Raw genomic sequence first — 18,638 nt, forward strand, 5'->3', positions numbered from 1 at the left:
TGTGGGCCACAGTTTGCCAACCCCCGGAATAAAACAACAGTTAACACAGACTCTGAATCAGGCAAAGTAGGATTTAAAGCCTAGCTCAGCCTGTTACTAGTGGTGTGAGCATGGGCAAGTTACCCACCTCAGCCTTTATGTGAGTCAAATGGAAGCGATAGAGAGTGAGAATCTCATGAGATGATAGGGAGTTAAATGAAAGCACACGCATTGCTTAGCCCAGCACCCAGAACCCAGCACCAAGTATGTGCTCAGCAATGAGCTCTGAGGTCATCACTGTTTTTATTTCAATTCAATTTCTTCAAACACATTTCTCCCTATATATGTGGGGAATGCAAAACACGAGCCTTGAAAAAAGCACAGCACTATTAGGGCATCTGGGTTCCTCTTTGGGCTCCGCCACTAGACATGCTGATGACAAATGATGACTCACGTGTGCTGAACACTTACTATGTCCTGGGCCCTGTGCAAAGGACTATAAAGAGTTTAACTCATTTCATCCTAATGGTAAGTGGTGAACAAAAGTAGGCTCTCCCACGCATGAGCCAGATGTGTGTCCTAATTTGAAGCCTCCCCTTCCTTTTCTGCAAAAGGATGGGCTGGAGTAGATGATTCCTCAGATCCCGTCCTACTATGCCATTCTATTTTCTGTAGTTCTGCCCAAGTGTAGGTTTTCTTGGTAGGAAATCTTGACACTATTTCTTGAACAGAAGTATTGGAAAAACTCAGGGGTTTTGCATCATTTTGAGAGTTGCACCTGATGCAGTTCTAACACGCCCCAGTGAGGAAGGCTGGGGTGGCTGGGAGCCAGCCAATGGAGGGGGAGGCCCACGTTTGCATCCAGCCTAGCCTCCCACCCCCCTCCACCCCCGCATAAGCTGAAGGCCAATGGTTACAACACAGAAATAAGGCAGATGCTGGTTCCTTGGACACGTTTTTCTATTGAAATTACTAATCATATGTATATCTACTGATGTTTCTACATTTGAAACTTAATTATGGGTACATCTACTCATTCCCTTTTAAAAACTCTTGGAGCACCTGGGTGGTTGGTTCAGTTGGTTGAGCATCTGACTTTGGCTCAGGTCATGATCTCACAGGTCATGAGTTCAAGCTCCACATCGGGCTCTCTGCTGTCAGTGCAGAGCCCGCTTTGGAGCCTCTGTCTCCCTCTCTTTCCCCCTCCCCTACTCGAGCTTGCTCTCTCTCTCAAATATAAACTTTTTTTTAAACCTAAGTAATAGTCAAAGTAATGACAATTCTTAACTCTATGTACTTAAACATACCTGACAGGGTGTAGAAAGTTCTTTCATTTCTAGTTAATTAAGTCAGCTGCCAGCACTGTGAATATACATAAACAAGGCTACTGATGGTAACATATCTCTGAGGAAAACTTCCACAAGACTAGGAGACAGAGAGCTTTCACTAACTACCTTCTAATTACCTCTCTCGACAGGTAATTCATTATTTTAAAAATCTCAACCAGTCACTCGAGCACATCCAAGAGCTGAAAACAAAGTTATTTGGTGGTGATGACAAAGGTATATAACAGCATTCTAACCATTAATTGCCAAATCTGATAAAGGTCACTTTAATTATCCTGTTTACCCCTTTTAAAGGGCTTTTCCCTCACCATGGACATCTAACATCTCCTTCATTTGAAAGTCTTAAAAAAGAAAAACAGAGACTTTTCCAGGAGCCCATGACAGATGCTAAGCTGAACATAACACCACACACTCCTGTCACTGGCTCCTGTCACCATTTTACTCTCTACCTCCTTCAAAAAGCACCACCTTCCCATTTGCTCCATCCTTTCCTCCTGTCTGACCACTGTACTCCCTCCCTTAACACTGTTTCTGTCACTCAACGCAGCATCTCTAGCATGTGGCATAAATCCTAGCATATAATCCCCAGGCCCTAAACCAACACCTGCCGAGTAATCAAACATCTGCCAACATGTACTGTGTGCCAGGCTCATACTACGCGCTGGGGAGTCAGGATGGAGATGCAACTCTCTGACACTGATACTAAGCAAAATCAGCACAAATGTATAAGATCAGTCATCTCACCCTAAAATATTATTTGTAATCTCCTTAAAAGTGAATTAATGACAAAATGTAATCTGATTATTAGTCTTTTTAAATTACTTTTAATGTTTGTTTTTGAGAGAGAGAGAGAAACAGAGAGAGAGTGAGCAGGGGAGGGGTAGAGAGAGAGGGAGACAGAATCCCAAGTAGGCTCCATGCTATCAGCACAGAGCCTGATCTGGGGCTCAAACCCACGAACTGTGAGATCATGACTTGAGCCGAAACCAAGAGTTGGATGCTTAACCAAATGAGCCACCCAGGCAGCCCTGATTATAATAGTTTTAAAGTAATTTTGAAATAAGATATTTCGGGGTGCCTGGGTGGCTCCATCGGTTAAGTGTCCGACTTCAGCTCAGGTCATGATCTCACATTCGTGGGTTCGAGCCCCACGTCAGGCTCTGTGCTGACAGCTAGCTCAGAGCCTGGAGCTTGTTTCAGATTCTGTATCTCCCTCTCTCTCTGACCCTAGCCTGCTCTCGCTCTCTCTCTTTCTCTCTCTCTCAGAAATAAGTAAAACATTAAAAAAAAAAAGAAAGAAAGAAGATCTTTCAGTGCTGGACAAGTAACACTGGAAAGAAGAAGTGAATAGTTAAGCATGCGGTGGTGTGTCTCCAGCCCCACCCAGGGAGAAAGAGCAGGTAATCTCAATCTCTGGATGTCTAAGGATGAGTTCTCCGGCAATCCCTGCTTGGAAATGCTCTTCAAGGCATTTCCCCCACCTCTACTTCTACTACTTACCCCAGTAGAATGTCCTGTTGGAATCAGAATGTTTTCACATGCCAATGCTAATCTATATGGCAACTGTGGTCCCAAGCATAAATGGTCATTTTTCTTTGTTGACCAGCTAATGGGGTGCTTAATAACTTGCAGAAACTGATAAAAGGGAGTTTTGGAACACCTTAAATTTTGAAATAAACATCCCTTTCTAATACTTTAAGTTACAGAAGAACTATGTACGATGGCTACCACAATGCTTTTCCCATCCAAGTACTAACCAGGCCCGACCCTGCTTAGCTTCCGAGATCAGACGAGATCGGGCGCGTTCAGGGTGGTATGGCCGTAGACTCTACCACAATGCTTTTCATGCCAGTTATCTGGTGAAAGAGGGATGAACCTTGGAAGTAAAGGGATAAATGCAGGATGGAAGTTCAAAGCAAGGTGAAAAAGAGCAGAAGAACAGGAATAAGGAAATTCTCTTGAACCCCTTCACTCTGCACCTTTATGGTGAATCTATATGACAGAGGTAGTGAAAAGAACATGAACTCTAGAGTCAGACAGAATGTGATTTACTCAAATATGAAGGACAAGGGTGAGCACCTTGAAGATGCTGAGCTCTAAGAGCAGGAGAGTGGTAAGACTATTAAAGCATGGCAGGTGAGCCAAGAATGAGATCAGGGAAGAGAGTCGTGGTAGAAGTAATGCCATGTAGACACCATATCCCATTTCATTTTCCCCTTCCTGGCACAGTAAGACTATTTTCAAAGCTTTTCCAGCAGTGAGGCTGAGGCCAGCAGATGGAATTATGGCTCGTAAGAGAGAGCAGGAAGTGAGGTCTACCCCTCTAGGGTGGCATTTACATTCCATGCATGAGTATCCAAACTCTCTCTTCCATGGCAACTCTGGAAGCCACATGCCCCAGATGGCATAGCTATAAGATGGGTGAAGCCTAGGTTCCTACATCCTTACCTGGAGAACGGCTTCCTAGGAAAGCCACCCAACATGTCCCTGACCATAATGTGGGTAAGAAATAAAATTTTATAGTTTTAAATCTCAGATTTCACCTTTATTACAGGAACATGGCCTCAACTATCCTAATTCCAAAATCTGTCACAAAAAAAATTTAGAAATTTAACGTTTAAAGAATTTCAGAATCACCAGCAAATCTACAAAGAAAGATTCCATAAGATCTAAGCATTGGAAATTCAAACAAAGAGAGAAATTGGGGGGAGATTTCATATATATATTTGTTGGAGTCCTCAAGTTTGAGGTTTACGTGTCTAATGGAAGTAGGCACATGAATAACCAAGTGGTCAAAACTCCCAAAGGTTTGTGTCTCTCTAGTATAGAGAGGCTCATTATGGAGAAGCCTAGGACCCTAGGAACTGGAAAAGTTACTTACCAGGAATCCTTAGTGCCTAAAAATCTTACTAACCAAGAAGGGTAGATGACTCCTGGATCGTTTCTGGAAAATAACTTGAATCCCTTAATTTAAAGAAAGAATCTGGGGGCACCTGGGTGGCTTAGTCGGTTAGGCATCTGACTTTTCGCTTGGGTCATGATCTTGTGGTTCGTGGGTTCAAGCCCCGTGTTGGGCTCTGTGCTGACTGCCAGCTCAGAGCCTGGAGCCTGTTTCACTCTGTGACTCCCTCTCTCTCTGACCCTCCCCTGCTCATGTTGTCTCTCTCTCTCTCTCCTAGAAATAAATAAAACATTAAAAAAAATTAAAGAAAGAATCTGATGCTTTCCTTTGGATGACCTTGTCAGGGAAGGCTGAGTAGGCAAATCAAGCAAATTAAATTGTTCAGAATGAGACAACGTAAAGGTCAGTGCTTTGGGCTATAAAGGAAAATGCAGGAAAGACAAACACTGGACCACAAGGAAACCATCTGGTCAACATGAATTCAAAATAACTTACTTCCTTATAGAAAAACAAAAAGTCAAACCATCAGTCTCCAGAAGCCCAGTTCTGAAATCTGCCTTCACTGAAATTACTGTGCTGAGCCCTCAGAGTTTATGCCTCTGACTAAAAACTCGTGTGGGTTGCTGGGAGCAGGATACATTCTTCTGAAGGAACCTAGAGGCCAATAGGGCACTCCTTCACCATCAGAGCTAGGGAAAAGTCGGGAAGAATAGAACAAGCACCCAGACTTAACAACTGGATGGTCATGTAATTTATCATCCAAAAGAGGCCATCTTGGAAGTTCAGGCTAGTCTATGAGATGAAAAATACCCTCAAGCTGAGATGCTGCTAAGCAAGAAGTCTGTGAGTATGTCTCTTTTCCAGTTGCTTTTGATCTCCGTGATTATATTTTATATGGCCACTGTTTTAGGACAACCTTAGCTGGTCCCCTTGGGTTCTCCCCCTGAGCGCATAACATCAGGAGGCAGATACTGGGAGAGGAGTCAGCAGTGCAAGGTGTAGAAGCCAGGAAGCAAAGAATCCAGATTCATGGCAGTAGATCGGACTTGTCAGGCCCTGACCAGCCATGCTCCTTGTCACACAATGTCTTTGTTCTTAAGTGAATGGTAGCATAGATATTTTAATTTAGTTCTCAGTGGTGAAACTCGTAAGTTACTTCCACAGGTATTCAAAACTGGGACTGGAACCGAAGCCAACATTTATGTGAACAAAAGAGTAAAAACTTAAATTGTGTCTAGAAAAAAACACTGCCACTAAAGTCCATGTTCATCATGTAAATTCACTCATCTGATTATCTTCTGTCTGACAGGGCTTAGCTTCTCCATATTGGAAGCCCTGATCATCTCAAACGGCCCTTGGCGGACTCACTGGTGAAGTCTGCTGCCGCCCTCTCCACCAGGCCCCACTGCCATCCATTGAATAACAAATGCTGGTCACTATGGAGATTTGCAGCCTCACAGGGCTTCAAGCATAACAGCCACGTACAACGACGAAGCAGCATGCCTGTTCCTTCTTTACACTAGAAGCTTCTCTTTTTTCCTTTTATACATGTACATATTTTTAATTCGTCAAATAATTACTATAACTTGTAATGAAGAGAGATGTAGAATTTAAACTCAGTACATTCATACAAGCATAGGTTTGTAACCTTATAATTATCTTCCTGTCCTTCAATTGCTTTCCTTTACTGAAAATAATAGGCTTAAAAGTCAAATGATTTTTCAATCGCCACTTTTCTCAGGTTTTAGGAAAAAGTTACTCATCCCACCTAAAATAATTTTTATACCAAAAGTGTTTCAGCTAGAAAACACATAATCCTTTGAGGGTAAACAATACGATAAGACTTTGAAGCTGTGCTAAAGGATTGCAGGCATGAAGAGGTTGGAATTTAAGAGTGTAGAAATGATATGTTAAGTGGGTAAAAGTAATTATAGATTGAATAGAAGCTTTGTGTTAAGTCAAACAAAGACGGCCTGCTAGGCAAGGGCTGGGAATGTGGGCATATTTCACAGGAACAGGGCTGCAGGTGGAGAACACTCCCAGCATAAGCAGGATGGAGGGAGTGTAAACCTCTTTGAGGGTCACAACAGGAACTTAATGATTTCCTAAATAACATAAGAGGTTGCAGCTGAAGTTTCAATGTGAAGGCACTCTTGCATCTCATAGGTGATGGTCCCATGCACCATAATACAGTTAAGAACACCCTAGTCTAATTGAACAGGAGACATAAGCAGGGCTGCAAGTTAATAGATAGGGAAGTAGACAAAGGAGGAGCTAGGGGAGAAAGGAAGAATGAGCTGGAGGAGATGTAAAAGCTGATGACCACCACCCAAGCTGGCTTGATCAGCCAAGGAGAGTAGCCAAATAAGAGTTCCCTTCTGAAAAGGTGGCATCAACAGGTAGCTTTAATCAAGTAAAAATGAAAGATGTTGAATTTCTCCTCCTCAGCTTTGAAGTCAGACCATATGAAGTGGCTAACACATTGCTAGCTGTGGCTGCCAACATCTCTGCAAGTGCATCCCAGGAATTCTAAGACTCCTCCGTGATAGAGTCCTGGGTATTCTCACACATGTGGTTTTACCCCCATATATTGTGAAACAAAAAAGATTTTTAAACACAGGGAAAACTGAATCCAAATAAAAATGTCATACCTTGTGAACACAATGACACATAACTGAAATGCTTTGATGCACAAATTTAAAGCTAATAATGAATATTATAGTGTGTTGAATATTGCTAACGCAGGTGCTCTTCTGATATGCCCAACATTCCTTGTTACAACTATTAAATTTGGCACAACACACATAAAATCATAGAGAATGGTTATGGACCTGTAATCCACCCCTTGACTTCCTATAGCCTTGCCCAGGACAGACAGCTCTCCGCCAAGTCCAATTCTTGCCATGTCCTAGGACAAGAATTCCCTACTTCTTCTAGTTTTCATTTTTATCAGGAAAACTGCACATTTGTTTATATAGTGTTCCATTCTTTCCAAGTATTCATGAAATGGTAAAAAGAATAAAACAAGAAACCAATGGAAAATCTATCAGAAATAGTAAGAGTTAAATAAGGTAGGTGACTACCAGATAAATATGCAAAAATGAAATACACTTTTATGTGCACCAGCAAAAACCACCTAGAAGTAGTCTAGGGGAAGAGTTTCTACCAACAATGACAGAAACAGAAACAAATCTCATAGATGTGTTACATAGGTAGATATATAAACATAAATGTACACACATACAGATGTACATGTACATATACTCCGTAACTTTAATGTTAATTCCAAGCAAAATTCAGTAAGTTTTTATAACTTGACAAAATTATTCCAAAGTTCAACTCAAAAAACAAATGTTAATGACCACCCAAGCATTTTCCTTAAAATGGGAGTTACAATGGGATATTACTATTATATTACTTATATTACTATTGTAATAAACAAGATACAGAGCACTTACCTGATGAGACAGGTGGCTCAAAGGGTGGAAAAGAAAGTTCAGAAAGAAATTCAAGTTCATACCAAGAACCTTATGTATTAAAATACTGTCATTTTAAATTGGTAAAAGAGAGAACAAAGAATAAACACCTATGAGACAAGTGACTTAACATTTTGGGAAAAGTCAGATCCCTAATCATATCTTACACCAAACTAAAAATATATGCATTAAAGATATATATCCTTTAAAATAAAGCCATAAATTTGATATAAAAATACAGCTGAATGTTAGGAAGAGAGACCTTTTGAAGCATTATATTAAACCTAGAATTATAAAGAGCAAAAGATATGACTACGAAAAATGATTTAGCTTTCATGACTTAAAAAAATCCATAAACAAAATTTCAAGGAAAACTAAGAAAAAACACTTGCAAAATATATGAAAAACATAGGGTTGCTATCCTTAACATACAGAGCCAAAATGAAAACCAAATAAAAAAAGATAAACAATTCAATAGAAAATGGGCAGAGGATGTAGGCACAAAATAGAATTTAAAAGAAAAAGAAAACAAGAAATACTAATAGTCCTCAATTATACACAAATGCACAATAGCACTAGTAATAAAGACCTGCAAATTAAAAATAACCGTAAGAGACCAATTTTTCCCTTCGGTTTAGAAAGTAAAAATGAATAATAGCAGCCAGAGCTGGCAAGACTGTAGACAATCCCTCCATGCATTACTGTTGGGAACCTGTATTAGTATGCCTGGCTGGGGACAATTTGGCAACAGTTATCAAAGTCCAAAAAACATATTCTTTTAAATCCATAAGTTTTCATAACCTCATAAGTGCTACTGATATAGGTCTCCTGAGGAGAGGTGCCTGGGTGGCTCAGTTGGTTGGGCGGCTGACTTTGGCTCAGGTCATGATCTCACAGTTCCTGGGTTTGAGCCCCGCATCCGGCTCTGTGCTGACAGCCAGCTCAGAGCCTGGAGCCTGCCTTGGATTCCATGTCTCTTTCTCTCTCTGCCCCTCCTCCGCTTGCGCGCATAGGCTCTCTCTCTCTCTCTCAAAATTAAATAAACATTAAAAAAATTTTTTTAAGGTTTCTTGAGGAAATAACTGACACACATACACACACACAAAACACGTACACACACATGATATTTCTCTGATGATGTTGTAGGTATGAGTCGCTTTATGTATACTTTTACAGACAATTGGAAAAATGTTTACAGCATTCTTCGGTGAAAAAAGCAAATGAGAGAATACTACATTGGGTAATTTTTTTAAAGTTACGTTTACCTTATATAAAGAAAAAAAATCTGCAAAGATATATATACACCCAAATGTAACAGTGAGCTATTGTTTTCTGTAGAACTTTCAACAGTTTTCTTTTGCTTACCCATTAATTCCTAAACGTTTTACAATGAATATATTTTACCTTTTGAAATAATAAACCACAATACAAGCTATATTTTTTAAAAGAAGAAAAACACAGGGCGCCTGGGTGGCTCAATCAGTTAAGCATCCGGCTTCAGCTCAGGTCATGATCTCACAGTTTGTGAGTTCAAAGCCCCGTGTCGGGTTCTGTGCTGACAGCAGGGCTTGGAGCCTCCTTGGGCCTCTGTGTCTCCCTCTCTCTCTGTCCCTCCCCTGCTCGTACTCTGTCTCTCAAAAATAAGTAAACATTAAAAAAAATTAAAAGAAGAAAAACATAGCTCTCTTAGGAAGAAATTAACGAATGGCTAATTTCAAGCCCAGGAACGAAGAAGAATCACAGACACTGGCAATGCCACCAACAGCCGTACCACCAGGCAGGGAGCCAGGGCCAGGTGGTCTGCCTCTGTCCCCTCAGCTCAGTGTTCCTGACGTTCGCTGAATACCTGGAGGCCGTTCGTGCTCCAGGGAGTGGGTGAGGACAGAAAGAGAAGCCAACACAGTCTGTTTCCTCGAGGTGTTTATAATCTCATACCTAAGTAAGACAAGGTCAGGTACCCTAGTATTAATAACAAAGCATCAAGCTGCCCTCCGAGAGGAAATTGATTTCAACTAAGATGACCAGGAGCTTTTCCGTAAGAAAGCAAGGCCAGGGCAGGTTCAGGACAAAATACGGTCAGGGAATAGGGGAAGAGCAGGTGAGAATGACACAGGGATCGGGGTGTGCAGGCAGGAAGGCATTTGCAGGAAGCAGCTTTCAAAAGCCCAGCTGGGCCACGGAGTCGGCCACAGTGGCAGTGGTGTTAAAAAGGCAGATTCGGGCTCAGGCAACACTCAAGTTGGAGCGAGGAGCTGTAACCTGAAGAAAAGAAAGGCACTCTAGCGTCAGGAGCTCGGAACCTGGAAGGCCACCCTCTGCTTTCTGTCAGACCTGAAAGCGTGCAGTACGCGTGTGTCCTCAGAAGCAGCAAAGACCTCAGGGCCTGGGAAGGGCTGCACGCAGATACGTTTCTGTTACTGGGTCAATTAGAGCCATCTGCAAAGTAATTAATGTTAGCAGCAGGAGAGAAGAGCACGAGGCTGGCAGAAACACCAAGAGAAGGCCTTCCACATATGAAAACCTGGAGCTTTAACTTTCCTTCACTCATTCAATTAATGGCTCAAGACCGAGTGAGAAACAAACAAAACAGAGGAGAGTCAAACCAAGGATCAGCGAAGACTATTTAATTTCTACTTCAATGTTTCCATTTCTTTAAACATTTTTACTTGTAAATTATAGATTTTTGTCCTAAAATCTGCTATGCAAATGTTAGTGTGCACTCTCCAATTTTATGTACTTTTCTTTTTTATTTTATTTTTTTACTGTCTTTATTTATTTTTGAGAGAGAAAAAGACAGAGTGCAAGCAGGGGAGTGGCAGAGAGAGCCAAGCAGGTGCCACGCTCTGAGCTGTCAGCACAGAGCCCGACACAGGGCTTGAACTCATGAACTATGAGATCATGGCCTCAGCCAAAGTCGGATGCTTAACTGACTGAGCCACCCAGGTACCCCTGTTCTTTTAATAGTTAAAGAACAATAAGATTTTTGTAGAACAGCCAGAAGGATCTTTTGTGTGCTTCCCTCTTCTCTGTTTCCTGTAAGTGGGAGAAGTCTAACCCCTTCTCTCACGGGTATTGCCCTGACCTGAGCATGGAGTGTCCACTGGCTAACCTGAGACCCAAGGCCACAGAGCAAATCCCACGGGACAGACTGACAGATGACAAGACTGCGTAACCCAATAAAGGAAAAGGCATTCAAAACTGTCATCCCTGATTTCTCTGTCGTAAGCAGAAAACAGTGTTCTATGCAGTCATGGGATCCTTCCTGCATATAACACAGGGATGTTTAGAAATGGCAACCACTGTCCTTCCTAAATATGTTTAAGAAACTATCACAACGTAGCAAGGAGAAACATGCTTCTGCAGGAATATCAAACCAATAAGGGAGATAAGAACACAAAATAGCAAAAGGAAGAAGAGAAAAGAGGGAAAATGAGAACTTTGAGGAGAACTTTTCAAGGGTTTCTTCAAGCAAGTACAAAATTACTATTACAGAAAATAGCACCCATTTTAAAAATTACCACTTATAAAAATGATCATCAAATTCATCCAACATTTCATGGCATCAAAAAATGATCCACTGGGCCTTTGATAGCTAAAAAAAAATCATGAGTTTCTAAAGCCCAACTAATTTCTTTAGCCGGAGAATTTTTCATACTTTCAAATTATGTACTATTTCATCATAATAGCAAAATGCAGACCTCTGAAAATTACAGAATTTATCAGAAAAACTAGTTGTGTTATAGCTTCTTTGGAAAGAGATTGCTTTCAAATGGTGTGGACTTTCAGATTTGGTGTAGTGAATTCAGTGTAGTGAAGTGCTAACTTGGCCTAAGTTGTTTACTTTGCTTACCATTGTATCCTCACTTATGAAAGAATGCCTGAACTAAACAAGCACCCACATGTATGTGTTGGTTGAATGAATTAACATTAATTAAAGAATGAATGGGTAAACAGGAATCAAGTGATCTGATTCCTAGCCTGGATCTGACACTGATGGTCTCTGAGACCTTGGAGAAGTAAGTCCCTAATATTGTGCAACAATACTGAGGACCTGTACTGTATAGCTTTCTTACAAAAAAACAATAACACCGGGTTATAGGATCTCTAAGGACACTTGGGTGGCTCAGTCAGATGAGCATCCAACTCTTTTTTTTTCTTACAAATAGTTTACTGTCAGGTTGGTTTCCATATAACACCCAGGGCTCATCCCCACAAGTGCCCTCCTCCATGCCCATCTCCCCCCTCCCCCCTACATCCATCAGTCCTCAGTTTGTTTCTCAGCATTCAAGTCTCTCATGGTTTGCCTTTCTCCCTTTCCCCCACCATTTCTCCCCTTCTTCTCCCCCATAGTCCTCAGTTAAGTTCCTCCTAATCCTCCTATACGTGCAAACATATGATATTTGTCCTTCTCTGCCTGACTTATTTCACTCTGCATAACACCCTCAAGGTCCATCCATGTTGCTGCACATGGCCAGATTTCATTGTTTCTCATTGCGCAACCATGGAGCCTGCTTGGGATTTTCTCTCTCTCTCTCTGCCCCTCTCCCCTGTTTGCATGTGCTCTCTAAATAAATAAATAAACACCCTCCTACACTGTTGGTGTGAATGTAAACTCGTGCAGCCCCTCTGGAAAACAGTGTGGAGGTTCCTCAAAAAATTAACAATAGAACTCCCCTAGGACCCAGAAATAGCACTGCTAGGAATTTACCCAAGGGATATAGGAGTGTTGATGCATAGGGGCACATGTACCCCAATGTTCATAGCAGCACTCTCAACAATAGCCAAAACATGGAAAGAGCCTAAGTGTCCATCAATTGACGAATGGATCAAGAAGATGTGGTTTATCTATACGATGGAATACTACATGGTAATGAGAAAGAATGAAATCTGGCCATGTGTAGCAATGTGGGTGGACTTGAGGGTGTTATGCTGAGTGAAATAAGTCAGGCAGAGAAGGACAGATACCATATGTTTGCATAATTAGGAGGATTAGGAGGAACTTACCGGATGACCATGGGGGAGAAGAAGGGGGGAAATAGGAGGGGAGAGGGAGTGAGGCAAACCATGAGAGACTCTTGAATGCTGAGAACAAACTGAGGGTTGATGGGGGGTGGGGAAGAAGGGAAGGGGGGTGATGGGCATGGAGGACGGCACTTGTGGGGATGAGCACAGGGTGTTATATGGAAACCAACTTAACAATAAACTATTTAAGAAAAATAAATAAATAAATAAATAGTGAATGACTACTATCATCTCCTACCTTAAAAACATACCTATGCTAAGCTGGAAGTTGGGGGTTGGTAACACACATCTATTCAGTACACGCTTTGTGAAATAATCAACTGCCAGTGTACTGGAATGACTTCGGCCAACAGTTTTGAGAACGGTGCTAAAAGAAAAGCTCCCTCCATGTTCCATATGTATTTTAAAAGGCCACTTCATAGTTTTTTTTTTCTTATTCTACACATTTCCATGTACCTCAACCAAAAAAGAATAAACACCTCCCTTTCCAAGATGTAAAGTGATAAACCGTCTCTACAGATTAGATTAATAATGAATAAAAAAACTTTTACACAGAAACCAAAGGGCTAATATTTAAGAACTGCTGAAGCTATATATATATATATATATACACTAACCTATTTAAGCAGTGTGTTAAAAATCAGATAAGAATTACAAAACCATTACTTGATTGTAACTAAAAATAACTCAAAAACTTAAAGTTGTACTAACACGCTTTATCATAAAGACACTGAAGACCAAACACAACAGGGGAAAATAAGTATTTATCCTGCTTAGGGAGCTTATGATAAGCAAATCTGATGGCATTTCATGCCACTTTGAAAGACACATATAAAATCATGATTACAGATGAGTCCTTTAATATATACTAGTCTAATTATACAGTCTGGACATTTTACAGAATGCTAAAACTGATTTTTTAAAAGCTTTTAAAAGCTACTCATTAACTACTGGCACTTGATTCTCTAAATATATATCTAAAAAGTCATTTTAAATAATTTATAGGCAGACACATTCTTTCTATTTTAATGTATATAATGTGCCAGTACTAAAATCAAATCAGCAGTGGTAGAAAAAAATAGAACAGATATCTAAGACAACAGAGTTTTAAGACAATTTCTATAAATGGGCTTTTCTTCTAGCCAGACAACTTTCATTAAATCTAGTCTTAAACTTTTAAGTCCATGTAGACAATCTTACCCACATTCACAATTAAAGTGCCTCTCAATGTTTGGGCCAAAAAACAAAACCTTCATAAGATTCTAGAAGCAGCCAAATCCCAGAGAGACTGACACAGAAAAAAGGAGAAACTATTCTATTTAGGTCCTTTCAGAGAAGCTATTTTTAGTTTAATCTTAAAACCAGACATTTTTAGAACCCTGGTGAAAATTCTGACAATTAACTATGTGGTCCATAGTGGCAAATTCACTAAGTATCAACAGTAAGTTCCAGAATCATGAGTTGGAGATGATAGGGAAAAAGAAAAATCCTAGGTAAACTGATTTACACCCAAGTTGGGTAACTCACAATAAGGATAGAAAATGGGGCGGACTACATTCTGAGAAAAATCCAGAAGCTAGTAGTCAAATTTCTGGGCCAAGAGAATATTTAGGACTTGAAATGCACAGAGTCTAGAGACCACACCAGCATGTGAGCACCAGATAGGCAAAGGAGACTCTCCAAACTACCATCCTATAGAAATGGCAGGTTCCATGTTGTATCTATAGTCCCTGTTATTGCCGCCTACACAGAGGAGGTATCCTAACAAAGTTCTGCTGCTGATGAGTCCACAGGCCAGGAAGTTCAAGAAACAAAAGATAAGACAAGATGGCACATCACACTGCAGTCTGAGGAATCCACAGGCATCTGAGGTCCTCCAGCCAGAGCTCAGCCCCAGGGAAGGAAAGTGAGGCCTGAGATAACATGGCAGCAAGAAAACTGAGACTCAGGTTACTTTCTGTATCTTTCTTTGGGTAAGTATCCACAAAGTCAAAAACCAATCCCAAGCAGTCAGCTCATGAAGAGTGGAATGTATGGTTGAAAGAAGGAAGGATGAGAGCAGACTCTTTGCTATTTCAATCTCTGCCTGGAGCTTTATGAAGGGAGTGTGTGTGTGAGTGTGTGTGTACATGCACACGCACCTGTGTGAGTGTGTGTGTGTGTGTGTGTGCATATGGACACATAATTTAATGGGCTATCTATAACAAACTGTAAGATATGGAAATGGTACTAGTATGTATCCCCAAGGACCAGGAGTCAATGAGGTAAAGAGAAGTTGTATGCTCTCAGACTGGTAGACCAATATAGGAAATTTATAATTGCTCCTTATAACATCTGACAAAAACGTTGGGTGTCAGTCCACTGAATATTTCATTGTATATGCTTGAACTCTCCATTTTACTCTAAATCTAATTTCAGTAAGTCAGCATGAACTGCTGTTCCCTTTCAATATTAATAATCCTTCTTACAATCCTACACAACTTTTTGTATGGAATGCAAGAAATAAACAAGCATCCATATTTTCTTTATTTTCTTCTGAAAATTCTATTGTTATTACTTATTATTTACTATTTTTCTGGGTTTGGTTTTTCATTTAAAAAAAAAAAGGCGCAAAACAAAACAAAAAAAAAGTGAAAAAACACGTCCAAATCTCTTACACAAGCTTTAGGATGAGAGGTTACATGGGTGGAGGGTGCGGGTGGAAGAAATGTGTCTGTGAAGACGTGCACAGGGAGCCCCTATGCCATTAGTAATGTTCTGTTTCTCATCCTGCATGGTGAGTATATATGGTTGTCCATTTAACTATTCTTTAGACTGTAAAAATGTTTCTACTCTTACCTCTAATATTTCATAATTTTAATAAATGAGAGGAAAGGGATCAAAATATCTACAATAGAAACAGAAGAGCCCAGTCCAACTGTGACATTAGTTGAGTATGAGACAAATGGAGCCAGAAATTGACCAAGGAAAAGGCATCTGGAATTAGAAAGCTATCACTACCAAGAGCAGAGGGGGGGAAAAGTCTAAAGAACATGTGGGAAGTGAAAAGCACAGAGAGAACAAAAGGCAACTTTCTCCTTCCCTAAAAATAGCAGGCTTATTAGGCCATTTTTAGACTCCAGTGTTCATGTAGGAGTCCATTCTATTAAAAGAGTAGAACTTAGAAAGGGAAAAGAAGTTCTTGGAGAATACCAAAGTACAGAAAAGAAAAGTTCCAGAAATACAACCAATGGTAATAGACCAGACAGGATTTGAACTATCTATAACTTTATTACCCAAATATTTAACTCTCGAGCTAGACAGCTAATGATTAGAGGCATGAGACAAACAAAACCTCCCGTGCATTGATTTTCCGTGGAACTACAGAAGGACAGTGAAGGGTGTGCACAGGGCAAGGCTAAAGTAGACCCCACAGACAGCTGCCATGGCTGACAACTGGTTTCAAAGGACATGATAAGTGATATCATCCCATACCCTTCACTGGAATAATCTACAGACTTAAATTTGATTTTTTAAAAATAAACACTGATTTTCAACACCAAAACTGCTATGGCTGGAAAAAAATCAATCTTGGTTGGTTTGATAATTATCTTAAAACATTTTTCTGAACTCACAATGTCAACAAATGTTTTCTCTTTCTCATTCCTTCCTTCTCCTATTATTTAAGAGATTTTTTGCACACAGAAAGGGGGAATTTGTGAGTGATAACACTGGCAGTGGATCTAAGGAAAAGCAAGACCAGTGTCACAACTATACTAAGGTACACTCATACAGCACAAGTCACTTCCAGACATTTCTTTTGCTTGACAAGATAAAATCTTTCTCAGAGTTCCTATTTTTTCAGCAAAGAAAATATATTACAGTGCTAGAATATTTAGCACATCCAACAATTCTGAAATAGGTTATTCTAGGGTGTTTTCACGTGTATGCTCAGAGGGTCAGATCACTATTATAAATTGCTCTATTTTTATGCACAATTTTAAAAATCCTCAGGCCATGTAATGGCACTTAGCCTTTTCGGATGACTAATAATATCTAAAACCAGAGGATACTTTTGAGATGACTAATAATTCGAATACGCAAACTAATGTACAATCCAAAATCCGAAAGGATGAGTAAAGTAATAGCATCATGAGGCTTTTTCCTTTTTTCTGTGCCTTATGCCTGATCATCCTATAATTCTTAACTAAAAAATAATTTCAGTTTGCTTATTCTTTAAGAGAATATTAAACAGCTTGTTTAAAAAATGGAAGATAATTAGGGGCACCTGTGGCTCAGGTGGTTAAGCGTCTGACTTTAGCTCAGGTCGTGAGCTCACAGTTGGTGGGTTCAAGCCCCACGTTGGGCTCTGTGCTGACAGCTCAGAGCCTGGAGCCTGCTTCAGATTCTGTGTCTACCTCTCTCTCTCTCTCTCTGTTCCTCCCCTGCATAGTCTCTCTCTCTCTCTCTCCTTCAAGAATACATAAACATTAAAATAATAATAATAATAAATAAAAATGAAAGGTAATTCTAATTTTTTATGCCATAACCTCAGATAACAAGCACCTCAGATAACAAGCACATGGATATCAGTTCTCTTTAACTCTTTTATGTGGATTCTGGGACTTGTATTATTTTCTATAATTGCCCAAATTTCACCCAGGTGTCACTGAAGCAATGATCTAAACAGCCCAAACCCTAGTCATCTCCAACTAGCATTGGATAACTCAGTGAAGGTTCCTAGTTAATAGATCCTCATTGTTACCAACTCATCCATTCTACAAATCCAAGACTACTGCCACTATAACAATATCTAAGAGAAATGCATAATCATCAAAATACTTCCAAGAACTGAAAAAGTTTCCCTCTTCTCATTTTCTGTCTTAAGCCTATCATTGTTTTTTTTCCATGTCCTATTCCTTACACAGATTATAAACTCCTCATAAATAACAAAAGAATAAAAAATAGAGAAGCAAAAAATGGCTCCATGTTCCCTACAAAGACAAATGGTCTTAATTTCAAGCTACTAAAAACTATGAAACTAAATATGGAAAACTCTGAGCCTACGCGTTTCCCCCCAGAATCTGAATGGGTCAAAGGACTTTTCAGAAATGAGGAAGGAAGAGCAAACTTCTGTTTAGCACACACAGCTCCCAGGAGCTCTGCAATGAGCTCCACTGACCCCTCACACCCCCAGTAAGATGGCCTCTCCCGAGGAGAAGCACGGACTGACAAGAGTGAACAGCGAACATGCCTGGTTCACCCCCCTCCCTGTCGCCATACCCTCTTCTCCCACACAATGCTTCCACAAACAGCTGGTCCCAGCCACGGCGTCATCATAATCAAAAAGAAAAAAAGAGGGGACTTGAGCATAGATACTAAGGAAGAAAAGAAAGAAATGCCAGGGGAGATGAAGGATATACATCACAAAGAAACAGGGGAAATGCTCAGATAAATATTTCCCTCTGACCTCAAAGAAATTATAGACATGACCTCTTTTTTAAAAGAAGCTCAAAAGAACATCATAAAGGAACAGAATAAGATAAAAAGGAAGTTGGCAAAGCTCAGGAGGAAAAAAAATTTTTAAACAGTAAATGTTATAAAGATGCAAGTCAAGCTGAAAACAGAAAAAAGAAAAACATAGTCAGAAATCAATAATAAAGTAATATAGAGATGATGTATACAGAAGATTGCATAGACACATTGTTATTATTCCTAAAGAGAATAAAACACATGGAAGAGAAAAAATGGACAAAAATAGAACATAAATTTCCTAAAAGCAAAAAAAGCTTTGAATTTGCAGCTCAAACAAACAAACCACATTCCTGGAAAAGTTTCTAAAGCACCATTAATACTGAATAGTGCTATTAATCTTGGGGATGCTACTGATATGGAAAAATCATATAATCATGTTAAGCCAGAGGAAGCAGTCTC

The 18,638-nt window shown here is 40.0% G+C and overlaps 1 protein-coding gene across 1 annotated transcript in view; it reads right to left on the reverse strand.

Moving 5' to 3' along the window:
• ADAM23 (ADAM metallopeptidase domain 23) overlaps positions 1–18,638 on the reverse strand; it is a 164,265-nt gene that overhangs the window by 78,707 nt on the left and 66,920 nt on the right. The window lies entirely within an intron of this gene.

Source organism: Crocuta crocuta, unplaced genomic scaffold, assembly GCF_008692635.1.
Source record: "Crocuta crocuta isolate KB4526 unplaced genomic scaffold, BGI_CrCroc_1.0 scaffold160, whole genome shotgun sequence".
Taxonomy (NCBI): domain Eukaryota; kingdom Metazoa; phylum Chordata; class Mammalia; order Carnivora; family Hyaenidae; genus Crocuta; species Crocuta crocuta.